The following is an 11,363-nucleotide window of genomic DNA, read 5'->3' as shown; positions in this document are numbered from 1 at the left end:
AAGTTGATGACCATCCCCACCACCATTTGAGGCCCATTTGAAGAATGAAGTCAAGAGATAGAGAGAGAGGGGAAACGCGCATGGACTCAGGCAGTGAAAAAGCACCTACTATGCGCCAAGCTCTACACTAACTTCTAGTGACCCCAGGATGAGTCAACCTGCCGGTCCCTGCTTTTAAACAGCTCAGAGATAGGAGAGAAAAGGAGACTGGTTAACCCATAGTTGTATTTCACAGTGACAATCTGATGTAGAGAAAGGTCTAAGGCAGGGGCACTAAAACCCTGGGGCTGGCCAGGATGCTTCGTGGGCAGGCAGGGACCAGACCTTCTGGAAGCTGTGTAGGCATGCAAGCCTGTCACAACTTGAGCTGTCTACAGGAGCGCTCCCCCAGCTGCAGCTTCAAAGCTGGGGCTGGTTTCCCACACTCCGCCACTGCCCCCCACCCCCCCTTCCCGTCCACTGCACACACACAGCTCTGTCCATCCTCCCTCTGGCTCCCTCTGACTCCCAGAACCTGGGTTTTTCCAGGAATCTGATAGCTGCCACTGAGCCGTGACCCTCAAAGACTCCTCCCCAGGTTGAGAAAGCTCCTTGGTGTTGCCAGGTAAAAAAGATCTGGGTGAGGGGTGCCTGAGTGCAGGACAGGGCTTCCTCAGGGGGCAGATGCTTCAGCCTATGAAGTGAGGCGGCAGGATGAGTAAGGCGGCTTTGGCTCCGATTCCTGGAAAGAAAGGCTGACCGCTCACCAGGAGACAAGCAGAGGGAAGGGAGTGCTCAAGGTCTCTTCCAAACTTGGTCATCTCACTTCGGGAGAAACTGGGTTTTCTCAGCCTTGGGTTGCTGGGGAGAGAAGGGAACGTGGGTTTCTCAGCTGCAGAGAGGGTGGGGGCATTGGGGGGGCTCTTAGGCTGGCTCTGAAGCAGAGTTGGGGAGAAGACAGGGAGCAGCTGAGAACCCAGCCTCTCCAATATACCCCCCTTGAATATAGATTTAGCTGCTGGTGCAGAGTTGGAAGACTTGAATTCCAGTTCTGTTCCGTGATTCATCCAGCTGCCTTCGGGGCCCTCATGTCAACCCCAGATCACAGCCTGCATCTGACAGTCATCACTGGCCTTAGATATTAGTCACTATCATGGCTCGGCCCATCATGTGTCTTCCTCGCCTCCGAGATCTGTGAAGGGCCCAGCGTTCAGTATTTTCTTAACGGATGAATATGATCATAGCGGACACTCTGCTAAGTTGTAGGTTATGGTTTAGTCGCCCAGTCATGTCTGACTCTTTGTGACCCCCACGGACTGTAGCCCACCAGCCTCCTCTGTCCATTGGATTTCCCAGGCAAGCATACTGGAGTGGGTTGCCATTCCCTTCTCCAGGGGGTCTTCCTGACTCAGGTATCGAATCTGCATCTCCTGCATTGGCAGGCGGATTCGTTACCGCTGAGCCATCAGGGAAGCCCCGAGTTCTAGGTACATCACTTTATTTCTCTTGGCCTCAGTCTTCACATCTGTCAAATGGGAACAATGACCCCGTTGGGGTTCTGTGCATGCTCAGTGCACAGCCTGGCTCCAATGTATGATGACAGTCAAGAAGTGCACATGCCCCTGTGGATACCAGCAGAGGGAAGAGGAGACGAGGGCACTGCGCTGTTGATGTACTTGCTTCTTTGTCTTTGAGGTCGAGAGGAATCTGGACACAGGAAGTAGTTCTTGCCGTCATTCTCATCTTCCCTTTGCTTCTTTGCATGTACTGAATCCCAACTACACCCTGGGCACTTGCCAAACATAACTTATCAAGCATATAGCCCCAGGTCGGGAGCTCAGGGTGCTACAGGACAGAATTTAGCGTGCATGCCATTTGTGAGCAAGACTCTTTGGGGAGGGAAGAGAGAAGGTGGATGGAGGGAGAAGCTGAACCTTGATGGCAGGACGATCACCTCGGTCAACTCCACAGGCAGCTCTGGAGCAAGGCTGGCTCTTCAGAATTGTACAGACCTCTACACTTTACAGTGATCGGTCCTTGGACCTGACCTTGGGGAGGCTGGTCTCTGGAGCCCAGTTGTCCTGTGCTGACGGCAGTTGGCTGTTGACACTGGTACCCCAGAGGAGCAACAAGGATTTTCCTGAAGGGGGTTTTGGGCGGTGCCCCCCGCTGTCCACTGCACGACTGTCCCCAAAGGTTGATGCCATTGTGGGGGGGCTTCCCAGGTGGCTCAGATGGTAAAGAATCTGCCTGCAATGCAGGAGTCCCAGGCTCGATCCCTGGGTCAGGACACTGCAGTGTTCTTGCCTGGAGAATTCCATGGACAGAGGAGCCTGGTAGGCTACAGTCCATGGGGTTGCAAAGAGTCAGACTGGACTGAGTGACTGACACACTTATGGGTGATGACCCTAAACTCTTAAGAAGGAACCCCCTCGCCCAAAGATGCACAGACAGGAAGTGCCAGGACTTTCTGCCTCCGGGAGCCACCCACCTCTCTCGCTTCTGCCCCGGTGTTGCGCAGACCTGCGCCAAGCAGCCAAAAGCACAAACCGCGCCCGCAGTCACTTCCCGTCTGCTGGCAGGCCTGTCATCCCGCGCCTCTCGGTTTTGCCTGAAGCCGGAGCGAGGCGAGGTGGCTTCCCAGCCTGAACCCAGCCATCCGTTTGTGTTGGTTCTGTGCGCAGCCAACAGCTGCCGGGAGCTGGGGCTGCCAACACGCCGCGCCTTCAACACGCTTCTCTCCACCCATTTCAGAGTCCTCCTCTGCTGGCTTTCTCTGCGAAGCCTAGCTTCCCACCCCCACCCCCCCTTTCTCCTTGCCAGCAACGTGGCTGGATTTCAGAGGAGCCCCGGGATGGGGGGAACTGGAAAAAAACAACATTCAGGATGTGGAGGGGAGGGGGGGCGAGGAGTGGCTGCAAAAATCCTTTGGATTCTAGCCTAGTTTATTTCACTTTTTTTTCTCTTTCTTTTTTACCAATGCGTGTCTGTATAAAATTGCAGGATACGGGCAGTGAAATGTCGGGGTTTATTGCTGTGAGTTTGGAACATGAATTTTTTGAGCAATGCCATCTGGGGTTCTGATCTGTGTCTGGCTGTGTGACCTTGACCAGGTGTCTGCACCTCTCTGAGCTCCTGATTCCTCATCTGTGAAGTGGGCTAATGATCTCAACACTCAGGTCCCTTTGGAGGACTGAATGTGAGACTGTTAGGGGAACTACCGTGGACCTAATAATTACTCCATAAATAAGACCTCCTATCACTATTACTCTCGTCGTCCTTTCTCCAGTCAGGTTGTTGATGGACACGTCCTCACTATTCCAAATCATCAAGTTGGCATAGCGCTTTGCAGCTTACTTAATAGCATGGCACTTCTATCAGCCTTGAAAGATGCTAGGCTTTTTCTCCAGCTCACAAAGCAAACCTCTTCTGGCCCCTTCCAACGAGCCCCAACTGACTGTTTCTGCCCATCCTTCAGCTCTTGGCTCATACCTCACTTCCCTTCGGACAACAGTTGCCAAACATTCTGTACAGAGTCAAACAGTAAGTATTTCAGGCCTTGTGGGACCCATGGTCTCTGTTGCCACCACTCAGCTCTGCCATCATAGCTCAAAGCTGGCTGTGGGCAATCCCTATACAAATGGGCATGGCTAGCTTTCAATAAAGCTTTGTCTATGGACACTGGCATTTGAATTTTCCCAGAGCTTTCATGTGGCATGAAATATTATTTTGACTTTAAGAAGAGCCATTTAAAATGTAAAAACTATCCTTAACTTGGGAATTGCAGAAAAGCAGGCTGTGGGCTGGATTTGACTGTGTGCTGATCTCTGCTCTGTGGGGTCTATGACCCCATCCCCCAGCCAGGCTACATTAAAGGCCCTGCGTCGAGGCTTCCATCGTGTCCCTAAGCCACCCCATCACAGCACTGACCACAGGCCACTGAATTTACCTAACTCTCAGCAGACTGGGAAAACCACAACAGAGGCACAGATCTCAATCAAAGACTCAGCAAAGTGCCCGAGCTTGGTGGCGTCCAACTCACTGTGACCCTACGGACAGTAGCCCACTAGCCTCCTGTGTCCATGGGATCCACCAGCCAAGAATACTGGAGTGGATTGTCATTTCCTCCTCCAAGGGATCTTCCCGACCCAGCAATGAGTCTCCCAGATTCTTTACCACTAAACTACCTGCGAGGCCCATCTCAATCAAACCCTTGGCTTAACCCCTCGGTACCCTGTACACAGTCAGTGCTCCATAACGCATGTCACACAAGTACACCTGTGAATAAGCAAACCCTTTCAACAGCTCCATGTGGGGCACTTTATGATAAGCCCCATTTTACAGATGGGGAAACTGAGGCTCAGAGAGGGAAAGGGAGGATCTCAGTGTCACACAGCTGCAAAATAAGACTCACCAGGGACTCCGACCCCCAAAGAGAGAATGAACGAGACAGCGTTAATTGAGCAGTCACTAACTGAGCAATCACTATGTGCTCGACACACTGCCAGGGACCCTGCGTCACCTCTCCCCGGGGTTACTGAGCACCTACTGTGTGCTCCTGTAGCTACCGCTGGATTCTGCCTTGCCAGAGCTCTAGACTCTGAGCTGGTGAGGCAGGGGCTAAACTTGTCTTGCTCACTGCTGGGTCTCCAGAGCCCCGACCAGCGCTTGGGACGGAGTAGAGGGTTCAGAGGTCAGTTGTGGCACAATGAATGTCCGCGGCCAGCCAGGCCTGGAGCTGCCTCGTGCGGATTTCCATATTTAAGTCCTCCATCTTCTGTCGCCATCTCCCAGGAGTGCAACCTGCAGATCAGCTGAAAAGAGCAATTGATTAATTTTCTTTTTTTTTTTAAGAAGAAAAAAGGAAAGCAAAAAAGCAGTGCCAGCCGTGCCAGCCGCAGTGGCATCTGCTGAGTCAGATAGGTTATCCATCCGCCATAATCGATGGCTCATCACGGAGCGATTTCCCTCCTCCAGATATATAAATGAATAAGGAAAGGCGTGCAGACGAAAGGACTGCCAAGGCACAGAGGCCTCCGGCTGGGCAAAGTTGCCTCCCCAGATCCCGATGCCCAGATCTGCTGCGGAGACGCGAGATGCGCGCGCCAGACCCCAGCCTCCCCGGCACGTGCGCGCTGCAGCCCCCTGCCAGGCCCCCACCCCAGATCGAGCGGGTCCAGCGTGCGCACCAGCTGTCCAAGGCAGGCACTGGCTCCCAGGGTTCCCCACAGTGTGTTTGATTCTCAGCCCAAATCGTGCCCCCGCGGCCACTGCATTAAGCGGGCCCAAGTGGCAAGAGGCTTCCGTGGGGGGAACCAGGCCCTTTATCGCTGTGGTGGCTTCTTGGCGGAGCCCCTTGGCCGCACTTCACAGGCGCCCCGCGTAGCCCCCTTGGCGCAACCAGCGCGAATCCCGCTTGTTGACGGCTGCCTTGTAGCAGGATTTAATGGTGGAATAATATTTACACAGCAGACTCCTCTGGAGGTGTCCTAAACACCGTAAAAGGGATTTTCGGAGCTTAATGAGCGTTAGTGAAGTCAAGACAGGATAAAGTGGTAACTGGTGGCTCTAATGTGATCTGGCACCTTCTAGGCAGTAAGACTTAGTGGGCGGGACCCTTTGGAGAGCTGGGGAAAGTGGCTTTTTCCTTCGGCCTCCCGCTTCTTTCCCCCACTGAACTTTGTAATACAATTAGCAGCACTTGGCCGGCGGTGGACTCTATCTCAGCCGTTGTGGATGCCTGTAGAGCCCAGACCCGGACCCATAGGTCCATGGGCAGACTTCCTAAGTGTTAAGGAAGGAGTGGGCAGTGGGGGAGAGAGGCCTCATCACCTCTTCTTCCTTTGATGTGAAGGCAGTCCAGAACTTGTAAGCCTTAAAAAAAAACCAAAACCTTGAATTTTAAGATGTTGATAAGAGAGACTTCCCTGGTGGTCCACTGGTTAAAACTCCCTGCTTCCAGTGCAGGGGGATGGGGGGTGTGGGGTTCAGTCCCTGGTTAGGGAACTAAGATCCTGCATGCCATAAATAAATTTTAAAAAAAAATTTTTTTTTTTAATGTCAAGAAGAGATTCAGTTCTGTGCCCTGTGGGTCATAAAGACTGCAGCCACAATCCAGTCTTTCATCTAAACGAGCAGAGCTACTCCTGGGAAGGTGAACTAGGCCTCAGACACAGAGGCTCTAGAGTTGTAACTTCACATCAAGGCTCTGCTACCTCCTGGCAAACCTCAGTTTTGTCATCTATAAAATGGGAATGATGGGCTGTAACTATCACAGGGCAAGAATATGAGTCAAATACACAGAAAGCCCAGCACTGGAGCTTACACTGAGTAGAGAGCTCATAAAGACAAGTTTAAAAGTCTTTTCTGACCTCAGTGTTCTCATCTGTAAAATGGGATTGCTATTATCTGTTCCTGAGAATCAAAAGAGATAAGCTGGCATAGACTAGCTTGGATTCAGAACTAAGATTCCAGCCCTCCAATACCAATTTCTGTTAGCTCTTTTGCCTTCAGTTCACTGTGATTGACTGGCATCCAAGACTCTGCCTTAAGAGGGGAAAAAAAATGCCCCCAGAATTGAGAAGTGATCATCAATGGCCAGAGAATCTATCCCTTCACTTCCCCATAATCTCAGGCAGATACAGGAAGGGAATCTGTCTGCACAGAAGCAACAGCAGCCTGGGTTTCTAATATTGGAGAACCAGAGAGATCCTTCAGAGGTCTCTAGCTGGGACACTCCGGGTACTGGGAGATAAGCAGCTGTTTGGTGATGTGAAGTTGAGGGTCGGGGCTGGAGGAAGTGGTAGCTCTGAGCAGTGCAGTTCCACATGGGGAGGACTTGTGAGCTCCAGGCCAACCCTATGGATCCACAGGGGAGTCCTCTGGCCCTGTCGTGTGATGACTAAGCCTGGTTTTGAATCTCTCCCCCACCCCATTAGCTGTGTTCCCTTGGGAAATCGAATTACCCTCTCTGATCTTCAGCCTCCTCTTTCACAAGAAGGGAAAAGGAAGGTTCTCATCTCGTAGGGGTTCCTGCAAGGTTTGAATTGGACACTTCATACAGAGATCCTGGCATAAAGCCCTTTACATCAAGGACTCTTGACCCCCACTATCCTCAAACCTAGGAACTTGGGTTTATAAGAAGCCAGACCTCCATTTACTGCTCCAACTTAGAAAGCCCCAGAGGAGGCCTCTGATTGGCCTTTCCCTGTCCTTCAGCTATAGGCACACCTCGGAGACACTGCAGGCTCAGTTCCAGGCCACCATAATAGAGCGAACATCACAATAAAATGAGTCACATGTATTTTTGTTGTGTGCACAAACATCACTGTGCTGACAATGGTCCATCTAGTCAAAGCTATGGTTTTTCCAGTAGTCATGTGAGATGTGAGAGTTGGACCATAAAGAAGGCTGAGTGCCAAAGAATTGATGCTTTCGAACTGTGAGGTCAAAGCAGTCAATCCTCAAGGAAACCAGCCCTGAATATTCTTTGGAAGGACAGATGCTGAAGCTGAAGCTCCAATACTTTGGCCAGCTGATGTGAAGAACCAACTCTTTGGAAAAGACCCTGATGTGAGAAAGACTGATGGCAGGAGGAGAAGGGGGCGACAGAGGTGAGATGCTTGGCTGGCATCACCAACTCAATGGACATGAGTTTCAGCAAGTTCCAGGAGATAGTGAAGGACAGGAAAGCCTGGCCAGCTGCAGTCCGTGAGGTCTCAAAGAGCCGGACAGGACTTAGTGACTGAACAACACCGGTTCATATAAAAGCTACGTTTACACTATGCTGTCGTCTGTCCAGGAGGCAGTAGCATTAGGTCTAAACACCAGTGTCCATACCTTAGTTCAAACGTACTTGTCGTCAGTTCCTGATAACACAGGAACTGCCACAAACCTTCACTTGTAAAAAATGCGCTCTGTGAAGTGTCATAAAGCAATGCACAATAAATGGATATGCCTGTAACTGCTGCATCCAAAGGGCTGGCTGTGCTTACACGATAGGGCTGTATCTCACGATAGGGAGAGTGGGTGCGTTTTCTGGAAGGAGAGAAATAATTATCACTAAAGACCATTTCAGTGGCTCTGTGACCTCAGGTAAACTTCTCAATACCTCTGAGCTTGGTTTGAAGTCTGTAAAATGGTCACAAAGATGCCTCGTTTCTGTTGAGTTGTTTTGAAGATGAAGCCAAGGAACCACATGGTACAATGCCTGGCACATGGTTCAATTCAGTGAGTGTTTGCTGAATCTTGATTTTTTGTAATACTATTACTCCCAGGGCATCTTTAATGATTAGTACATAAGTACTATGAATACATAATATGAATACATAAGTGAAAGTGAAACTGTTAGTCACCCAGTTGTGTCTGAGTCTTTGAGACCCCGTGGACTGTAGCCCACCAGGCTCCCCCGTCCATGGGATTCTCCAGGCAAGAATACTGGACTGGGTTGCCATGCCCTCCTCTAGGATCTACCTGACCCAGGGATCGAACCCGAGTCTCTTATGTCCCCTGCATTGGCAGGTGGGTTCTTTACCACTAGCGCCACCTGGGAAGCCTGAAGCCAACATAGGAAAGAGAAAAGCCATGTGCAGAGGTGGCTGGGTCTGAATCTGAAGATGCCAGCCCGATGCAGCTGCCCGCTCCCAGGATGAGGGTCTGTACCCTGCTGCAGCGACTGCCATCACGGAGAAGCAGCCGTCAGCACCCGGGGCACGGGTCTGGCAGGGACAATAGCTGGATGCCCACCTGGGCGCCTGAGGACAGCGGCCCGGAAGGACCACAGGACACGGTGGGGAGGCCCTATCAGCCCGCCCGGCAGCCGGACCCGGACCTGGCTGGCTGCACCATATTGCTCACCGTCTGGCAAATCGACAGCTTTTCACAAACCAGCTTCCTCTTCGCATGCCTGGGCCCTTCCTGTCCAACTGTTCCAGCATCTGTTTCTCTTAAAATGTATTTATTACACCAAGAGGAATAATAATGGGCCAGGTCTGAGGCCTCGGGGACTGTGCGGTGGTTTTCTCCCAGGCCCTCCTTTGGAAGCGATTACACGGGGAGACACAGCGCCCTGCTCAACCTGGCCACAGCCTGCCTTGGTCCCTAGGGTCTGGAGCCACTGGACATAGGCCCAGAGTACGAGGCCGCAGGGGAAAGGCCGTGATGGTAGTTGGGGGCTTGGACTGGAGTCTGAGAGCGGTGTGGACTCGGGCAGCTTCCTGAACTTCTCAGAGCCTTTGTAAAATGGGGATGAAGCGACATGATCTCCGGGGTGATTAATTTCCTGTTTGGCCTCTGCATGCTTCAAAGGGCTCCCGCTTGTAGAACTCAGTCTTCCGGGGACTCCTGAGAACATGCATTTCTCCATCCATTCATTCATGCAGCCACTCACTCATCAGATTGTTCAACAAACAAGCTATCTGCAAGACACCGGTGCCACGACGGTGCTAAAAAAAAAACACAAAAGCCTGTTTCTTACCATTCAGATAATTCGCGTACAGATGCAAATACTGGCGGTAACTAGGATTCCTAGGGCTGTCTGCCAGGTGCCATGCGTGGCACTCAACTCCTGACAAACACCACAGCAACCCTGCAGGATGCATCCCTGCCTCTCTAGAGGAGACGAGGGAAACTGAGGCTCAGGATGGTGGAGCAACTTGTCCAAAGTCACACAGCGACCACGCTGATAGCAAGCACCTTTGGACGAGGATTCGCGGCAGGCTGCTACCTCACGTTCTCGCTGAAGTGTCTTGGCAGCTACAGAGGTCTGTCACTGCCCTGATTCTGATTTCTACAGCGGGCCCTTTGGAGCTGGAGAGGAAGGTGGGTCCCGGGGTGGAATGTGACTTCTCCAAGGTGACAAAGCAGGTCCGAGGCAGCACCGCCTGCACCTGTAGTAAAACAGAAACAGGAAAACGAGCCCACTGCTTGTCCCAAACTGCACTTGTTTAGATTTTAATATGTTTGAATCAGGATTCATCTGACAATGAATGGCATGCTATATTCTAATTGGTAGGTTTTTGTTTTTTTTTCCTTAGCAAGACATCGAACAATGGTGTGTATTCCAGTCAAGGGCACGTGTGACGAAACGAAACAAGGTGTTTCCTGAGCACCTGATGTCCTGGGTGCTCTTCCCCCTTCTCCTCCTCACCAAGGAAGGAGGCTGCAGATAAGCTGAGGTCCCTGGGGGGCTCTGGGGATGTGGCTGTGAGGTGCCAGTGTTTGAGTCTCTTCCCCATGACCCGGCCCTCCAGCTCTGTCCACAGGAGAGTTTGCAGACAGATCTCATTGCGGGAGGTGATGAGGGACGTAGTGATAACCATCCCAGACTCCCAGAAACCCTCACTGGCTGGGTTGGTGGGGGGGTCTTTGAGCCTCAGTCCAGCTTCTGGGTCCTCAGTCTTCACCCGGAGACCTTCCCAAGCCTCTCAGGTGTGGGCAGCTCCAGCGGAGGCCGCAGCAGTCCCCGCCAGGGACGCAGCAGTGGTGATCTTAGCTTTGCCACTCGGAGCTTGGGGAATAATTGGGGTGCAATGATTTTGCCTGTTCAGCCACCGCCACTGAGTCCTGAGAGACAGAGGAGGGACGAGAGCAGGAGGGGCAGCTGACTGCAGTCAGAACCCAGGGACGCGCTGGTCTGCTCTGGGCGGGCGCCGAGCTGGGAGCAGAGCAGCAGCAGCGTTGGGAGCTGATGGCCCCTGCCAGGGCTGGGCCCCACCCCCACCCCTTTCCCTCTGCCAGGAGCTGGGGAGCCCGACATAGAAAATTAAGTCACAGCGCCAAGGTATCTAAACATTGGGAGTACATGAGAGTAATTTACCCTTTCCTGGCACATCTGTCCCTTAAACAAATGGAGTGGGTAGGCATCTCAGGAAGGAGGGAAGCCCAGGGAGGCATACAATAGGTGATCCATACATGCATGCCTCCTTTGGGAGGCAGGCAGGACTGCAGGGCAGAGCCAGGCAGGAGCCGGAAGGGAGCTGAGCCCATCATATTCTTCCTTTTATCGATGACAGAGAAGCATCACGGTCACACAGCCAGTTCCATCACTGGCAAGCTGGGTGTGCAGTGTCTTCTCCTAGGATAGTGTTTTCAAGCCCACACCATCAGAAAACACACACACATACAAACACACAGGCTTTCCGATCACAGAAGCATCGTGAGTTAAGGGACTGCCAAGTTAAAAATGTCCAAAGATCTTTTCTACTTACATTCACCATGTGGTACCGTAGAGGGGTAGATCCTCAGAGAAAGTAAAGCCTGTCATTGACTATAATCAATAAACTATGGGTTAAATGAAGTGAAAAGTTTCTTCATCGCAGGACTTTTCAGAGCGTTTAAGATGATGTGGTGTATTTCCAAGCAGCAAGTGGGAAAGAGAGGGTAGG

At 51.9% G+C, this 11,363-nt stretch overlaps 1 long non-coding RNA gene across 1 annotated transcript; it reads right to left on the bottom strand.

Moving 5' to 3' along the window:
- Positions 1–205: 205 nt before the first annotated feature.
- On the bottom strand, positions 206–2,658 carry LOC138422419 (uncharacterized). The gene is made up of 2 exons (XR_011249864.1): positions 2,471–2,658; positions 206–840 (listed from the first exon to the last, which is right to left on the bottom strand). It is a non-coding gene; the product is annotated as an uncharacterized lncRNA (long non-coding RNA).
- Positions 2,659–11,363: the final 8,705 nt, after the last annotated feature.

Source organism: Ovis canadensis, chromosome 17, assembly GCF_042477335.2.
Source record: "Ovis canadensis isolate MfBH-ARS-UI-01 breed Bighorn chromosome 17, ARS-UI_OviCan_v2, whole genome shotgun sequence".
Lineage (NCBI taxonomy): Eukaryota > Metazoa > Chordata > Mammalia > Artiodactyla > Bovidae > Ovis > Ovis canadensis.
Note: the sequence above shows the minus strand (reverse complement) of the source record. Positions and strands in the feature narration are given on the sequence as shown.